Source organism: Spinacia oleracea, chromosome 1 (genome assembly GCF_020520425.1).
Source record: "Spinacia oleracea cultivar Varoflay chromosome 1, BTI_SOV_V1, whole genome shotgun sequence".
Taxonomy (NCBI): domain Eukaryota; kingdom Viridiplantae; phylum Streptophyta; class Magnoliopsida; order Caryophyllales; family Amaranthaceae; genus Spinacia; species Spinacia oleracea.
This window is the reverse complement of record NC_079487.1, coordinates 14048881-14056395: the sequence shown is the minus strand read 5'-3', so window position 1 is coordinate 14056395 and position 7515 is coordinate 14048881. Positions and strand designations below refer to the sequence as shown.

Sequence of the window (7515 nt, the reverse complement as noted above, 5' to 3'; positions counted from 1 at the left end):
ATTTTGTTCGGTTAAATCGTGATAATAACTAAATCCCTTCATTTCCCACTTTCTTGTTGAATGAACAACGTCACCTTCTTCAACTTCAATACTCGTGCTTTCTTTTATCAAACCAAACAAACACCCATATTTAGTGAATATTTAACTGAAATTTGTTCTGTTTAACACGAGAAAAATACAATTAATTCAAATAATTTGCTCACTCTTCCGAATTAATTAATTAATGGTTCTTCTCCTCGTGATTAAAAGACAAATTATAAAAAAAATTCCATAGATAAATAATAGTGCGAATCTTGCAAGATTGATTGTCAAAAAATGAAATATTTGTTTAATTGTTTGGACATGCATTTGTAGTCGAATTAATCTTTAAAATTCAAATCATATAACCCATGCAATCTGTTTATGATATAATCATTATTGTGATAATCGTTCCTAGATTATTACTTATATCTTTCTTTTTGCGGTAAGAGGAACATGGACAACATACCTACAGGCTATAAGTTTGAGAAGATCCAAACTATATTCACGGGTACGTGTTTCCACCCAAATAAAACGAAAGAAGATTTCTCTTTCCACGTACTTGTGAGGTTGGCTTCTCAAAGAGGTATGTGTATGATATATCTAAGTGGTCCTAAATCCTAATGTCCTATATTTCAGTTTCACACCCTCGTTTCGAGCTACATCAGTTCATTATGGTACATTTTTTGATGTGATGCACATGTTGACTTTGTGCATAAAAAACTATGACGGTCTGTTTGTGAGGCGGTTTGTAATCAATTATGAATATGTTGTATTCTCATATCAGTTGGAAAGGTAAGAAGAAGTACATTAGGAGGCCCTCCGCACGTGGGTAACTCCTAAGTAATCGTTAGTAACAATAGATGATAAAATAGGGCTAATCCCTTGATCAATATACATAGTACTAGGAATCAGATGACCGACATTAGCAATCCAATCTGCCGCCTGATTAGCTTCTCTATAGATGTGTGAGATCTCCCAAAAGTCAAAGTGTTGAGAGAGCAGGTCTTTGATATCTTTAACAATGGTGTCAAGTTTCCATGGTGTCGCCCATATACCCTTGACTGTGTTTACGACCAAAAGGTTGTCCCCTTCTATAAGTAAATTCTTGATTTGCAGTTGAATTATTGCTTCTTGAATACCTTTGTGGAGAGCGAGTGCTTCCGCCATGTAGACTTGGGAGTTGCCGAGGTTGGAAGTCGAGGCCCTTAAGTGTTGTCCCGTATGGTCCCTGATGATGAAGCCTGCTGCTGCAGAGGAGCTTTTGCGCGATCCGTCGAAATTGAGTTTGAAATGATTTGGAGGAGGTGAGTGCCAACGTACTGGAATGTTGGGGGTGGTGTGAGAGGTGGTAGTAGTGGTAGCCGAAATTAGTCCTGTATCTAGGGCTAGGTCTAGTTTGTTCTTGGCAACCCATTCCGAATGATTTGAGATGGCTGTGAAGTAAATTTTGACTGGGTTAAAAGAAATATTTTTGAAGACGCAGTTATTTTTTTGTTTCCAGATTGCCCAAATCGTGAAAACTACCTTTATCTGGGTTTCAGAGAATTTTCGAACAGAGTTTAAGAGTTCCATAAGAGGTTGAGGCTGAAAGGAGAAGTCTAGCCATCTTTTAAGGAGAGTGCAATTCCAGGAGTTTTTGACCATTGGGCAATGAAGAAAGAGATGATCGATCGTTTCGACATAGGTGTCACATAGAGGGCAAATATCAGTGGGTAATATGTGGCGGGAAAAAAGAGTGTGTCGAACTGCAATGCTATTGTGACCAATTTCCCATAGGAAAATTTTAATTTTTGGTGGGATGTCTAGTTTCCATATCCAGTTAAATTCCCATTTGCTAGAGTTCTGTGGTAGTTTATGGGCCAGCCAAGTTGCCGACTTTATAGAAAATTCCCCTGAAGTGGTGGGTCCCCATATTGGGCTGTCATCTTTTAGGATTAGAGGGAGGGGAAGGCCTTTAATTTTCAGAACAATGTTCTCAGGTAGGAGATTTGCTAAAAGAGGGAGATTTCATTCTTGACCAGGCAGAATGAAGTTTGAGACCCGAAGGTCCTTATCAATAGATTCTGGGCTTGAGTTTGTAAGAGACATCAGGTTTTCTTGAGAAATCCAATTATCCAACCAGAAACGGACAGAATTACAATTTCCGATTTTCCAACGGATTCCTTTACGGAGAATTTCACGTTGACAGCGAATGTGTTTCCAAATTTGCGAGTCTTTTTGTTTCTGTTTACAATGTAGAAAGGTCGTGTTATTAAGATACTTTTTAGTCATAATAGAAACCCATAGGTTGGAGGGGTTTGTCAATATTTTCCATCCTAATTTGGCCAAAAATGCTTTGTTGAGAGGTCGTAGCTTGCGAAGGCCCAAGCCTCCTTGGTTTTTAGGCTTGCAGATAGTGTCCCAAGAAATGAGGGGGGTTGAGTTGGTCTTATCTGTTTGTTTCCAGAAAAAATTCCTGTGAGTTGCATCTAGTTGGTTGAAAATCTTATTCGGAAGGAGGAAGGAGGAGCATACGTAGGCTGGTAGAGCTTCGAGATTGCTCTGAACTAATGTTAACCTTCCTGCTTTGGAAAGGTAGTTCGCATGCCACATTTGAATTCTATTTTGGTTTTTACGCATAATGTTGTTATAATCTGATCTTGTTGGTTTGTAACTGGAAAAATGAGCTCCTAGGTATCTACCTAGTGACATAGAGCTTTGCATGTTGAAAGTTCCGGCAATATTTAATCTTCTTGTGTTACTAATTTGTTTGGAAAAGACAATAGCGGATTTATGGAAGTTCACTAGTTGACCCGAAAGGCCACAAAATTCTGTAATAATGTTCTTGATATCGATGCATGAAGCGGTAGTTACTTTGCAAAAAAGAAGACTATCGTCTGCAAACATGAGGCAAGGAATTCTAGGGGTATGAGGAGCAATTGTAAAACCAATGTCAGTAGTAGGATTGAGTCCTGCTCTGGTTAGCATTATGATAAACACTTCGATACATAATAGGAAGAGGAACGGTGAGAGCGGGTTGTTAGGTTATGATACATATGACAAAACATAAATCATGCGGAAAACCTTAATGTCAGGAAACATATTATTTACACATAATCATTTAGCATAATTTAGGTGCATACACTTTGTAGCGTGCCCTCCCTAGCTGCGCCCGAACCGAACAAGAACAAGTCTTTAGGACTCCAAGTGTCGTCCCTCCGTAGATAGTCCACATCACGTCCGGATCCGCCTTAAGCTTGACCAACTAGAATCGCCCTTAAGGTTCTAAGAATTTCGGCTAAATAGGTTGCAAGTGTTTGGCTGATTTTTGCTTCAAAATTTTACCTTTGAATACTTCAATCCTCGATGTAAATATGTAACCCTAGGCACCTATTTATAGAGTTTATGGAAAGGAATTATAATCCTATTAGAATACAAATCTATTTAATTATAATCCTACTAGGACTCTAATTTAAACAAACTTTATCTATTAGGATTAGATTTAATCATATTACGAATCCCGGTAGCCTTAGGATTCCGAGTAACACACACGAGTGGCGCACAAGCACCGCACGCCCGCACGCAGGCCTTGCGGCCCACGCCGAGCGCACAGCGCAAGGCCCACTCGTCGCAGCCTTATCCGTGCGCGCGCCCAAGCTTCGGCTGGGCCTGGCTTTTGCGCTGGGCCTGGTCGTTGCTTCGGCTGGGCGATGGCCCGACTTCGTGCTGGGCCTTCGTCTGGCAGGCCTCGTCCGATGCTAATTCGTACGATACGCTTCCGATTAAATTCTCGATTTCGGAATTCATTTCCGATACGAACAATATTTAATATTTCTGATTCCGGAATTAATTTCCGTTTCGAACAAATATTTAATATTTCCGTTTCCGGAATTATTTTCCGATTTCGATAATAGTTCCGATTCTGACAATATTTCCGTTTCCGGCAATATTTCCGATTCCGGCAATATTTCCATTTCCAATAATATTTTCCGATACGTACCATGTTTCCGTTTCCGGCAACATCTACGACTTGGATAATATTTATATTTCCGATACGATCCATATTTCCGTTTCCGGCAATATCATTGTTTCCAGAGTATTCATTTCTTGCCTTTGACGATCTCAGTTCCCACTGAAACCAAGATCCGTCGATTCCGAATATCCATAGATGGAGTATTAATTCCATTAAATACTTGATCCGTTTACGTACTATTTGTGTGATCCTACGGGTTCAGTCAAGAGTAAGCTGTGGATTAATATAATTAATTCCACTTGAACTGAAGCGGCCTCTAGCTAGGCATTCAGCTCACTTGATCTCACTGAATTATTAACTTGTTAACTAATACTGAACCGCATTTATTAGACTTATCATTAAATGCATACTTGGACCAAGGGCATTATTTCCTTCAGTCTCCCACTTGTCCTTAGGGACAAGTGTGCATTTCCTAATTCCTTTGTCGCTCGATGCTTGCTCTTGAACATAAGGTAAGAGTTGTCATCCTTATTATGTCCAGAGGTGTTTCTCGGTTTCAGAGTTCAACTGATCAAATAAACAGATGATCATAACCTATGATTCATTCGAGCACGGTCATTGTAACACCCTAATAATTCCTTGCTTTTATAAAACCATTTTCCAACTTAAAATAAAGGAATTACTAAAGTATTACCGCCACCGTGATAACGGTTAAGGCTATTACCAGAATTACGCAGCGGAATTTAATGTTAACTAACTTTCAAACCATTATAAATAATATTTATTGAGGCCTCCTACAAGTTGGAACCATAACGGCCCAAAACCAAAGTATTAAAAATCCATAAACTCCAAAACATAATTAAAGTATAATTTGAAATAGTTTCAAAGCACAAAAGAATGCAACTCACTCAACCATCCCAAGCTACATGATTTCGATCGTACTTTGATCTACCAACCTGCTAAATTAATCTACTCCCCAACAATGCAAGTGCAAATGGTGGATCATCATAGGGTCATTAAGGCGAAGTCCATGACCAAAAGACACAAAGCACGTAGTCAGCAAAAGCAGAGTAATTACAAGGCTAGAGTGAAATAAAACTATAGACATGCATCACTCGCTAAAGTACTAATCAACATGCAAAAGCCATTTAATAAATAACAAACGAATCATGAATACAAGACTCGACTCTTGACTCACAATTTAATTAGAATAAGTTTCGAACGGGCCAAAAGAATATTCCATAAAGGAAGGGTGTTGGGAGCCCACCAAACACCAAATAATAAATAATAATATCGGACCATACCGAGTGTCGGGCCATACCGACGGAATTCCAGCGCATAATTTAAATGAAACAACGTCTTGTATCATTAGTAGGAGATCAAGCTTTCCGGCAAGTCTCCCCCCATTGTTCATACTCAAGGTATATACGTTCCAAGAGTTTTGAAGCTTGTTCTGGTTGCACTTTACGTTTATTAATATTTTATTATGGCGAACTCGAGACTCAAACAAACATACATTTAATAAACAACAACCAAAACAGTCTCATTTTAATCTTTTAGGACTTGTGATCAATAAATTCAGACGTAGTGAAATTACTACCAAGTTCCTTCTCACAAAAAGTTGAGATTCCACATCATGCCTATTAACATGAGGGTTGTGCCCTTGCACGACAAATCCTAATTCATTTCATACAAAATATTCCCAACCGAACCCTACATGTGCGGTAGCTTACGTGAGCGAACCCTTCACATGTGGTAAAATAAATAGTGCAACGAGGCATGAATAATATATTGGCTCAAAAGTATGCTAGACATCCCGTACAATAGCATACAAATAAATAATCCATCCCTTGCATGTGAAACAAACCATACATGCATAAATATTGAACAACATGAATGACAATAAAATTCATACTCACAATAGTCCCAACATGTTTGTTCAACCAACGAATCAATAATTCAAATAATAAATATCCACATGATCGTTCACCAAACCAAATATGAATTCACCAAGTTCACATAATATAATTCACATCAATAACAATCATGTAATGTCCCTTGACAAATAATGTGGTCGCCCTAGACTTGTACGTACCTGGAATACCTAAGTACGGAGACCACTGTGCGAATCACAACTTACTAGAAATCAACTCCTATAAACACAATGGAGAAACTTAATTATTATCCATGCTTACTAAATTTCCAGCAACTTTGTTTAGTTTTAAAACACTTGAATTAATTAGAACTTAAACGTTAATAAATAAAATAATAGTCTCAATCAATCGTTTAAAATCCTAGCATGAAATTAATTTATTTTCATGCATAAAACCATTAAAAATCGACGTTTTAAGTCTTTATAATATTCTGAAAAATATAATTGATTATCATAATTAAATTCATCATCTAATTATGCTAATCAATCACCCATAAGGCTTAGATGAAAACTCTAATCATAGTTTGTAATTAAACCATTAAAACTAATAAAAATTGAAGCTTTAATATATATTTCAAATCTGAAAATTATAATATTTCAATCCAAAACATTCTTCAATAATTCAAACATACAAATCCTCAAAATTCGGTGTTCATAACCGATCCCAGCATTTTAATTAAACAAAACCAATAATATTAATATAATTTAAAATACGAAATTGAAATAGAATAGGTAAGGAAGAAGAGAATTATACCAATCCGGCCTATAGCACGGTACAATCACGAATTAAATGTGATTGGGCGAAAAAAGAATTAACGGAACACAAACAAACACACAACACACACGAAGGGTGTGTTGCGTGTGCGGACAACGAACAAGAAAGTAACATGGGTGGTGAGGGCTCGGCGCAGCAGGCACGAGAGGAAGGAGAGAGGCGAGTGTGCGAGTGTGTGTGGGCGAGGGCACCACAACACAGCAACAACACACGGCAACAACAACAACCACAACACGCAAGGTGTGGCTGTGCGGGTAGGTTGCAACGACGAGGGCGAGAGAGGGAGTGTGAGGGACAAAGCACGAGAAACGCAGCAAGGGAGTGCTAGGGATGGTGCTCGAAGGCACGGGGTGCAGCAACGAGCAGCAGCGCTCGTGCTGAGTGCTCGGGTGAGGGGCGACGGGCAAGGAGAGAAAGAGAAAAGTGAAATACTGCAGCAGTAATTTAGAATGCTCATAACATTTAATCTATAACTCGGAATCGATCGATTCTTCAGGCAAAGTTCAAGAACTTTTCGATATCTACAACTTTGAAGAAGAAACCATTTTCTGAAAACGAACAGAAATAGGTGAAAAACGGCCAAACATAAGTTCGACGAAAGAAAGAGGAATTTAAGTTAGGGTTTTACTTTTAGGTTTAATGAATAATAGGGAGCGATATTGAGGGTGAGCACCTACATTTATAGGCTTAGGAAACTCAAAGATGGGCTAGGCTTTAGGATTCCCTTACGGGCTTCATAAAACATAAGCTGGGCTTGCTTTAATTTGTTTGGACTTGAACTTGAAATTGAATTGGGCTAGATTCATTTAAAATCGTTTTACTTTTGAAATCCAA

General features: G+C 38.3%; 1 long non-coding RNA gene across 1 annotated transcript; it reads right to left on the bottom strand.

The window, feature by feature from the left end:
- Window positions 1–4732: 4732 nt before the first annotated feature.
- Window positions 4733–7296, bottom strand: LOC130465741 (uncharacterized). Its single transcript, XR_008925751.1, has 3 exons — window positions 6661–7296; window positions 6069–6126; window positions 4733–4942 (listed from the first exon to the last, which is right to left on the bottom strand). It is a non-coding gene; the product is annotated as an uncharacterized lncRNA (long non-coding RNA).
- Window positions 7297–7515: the final 219 nt, after the last annotated feature.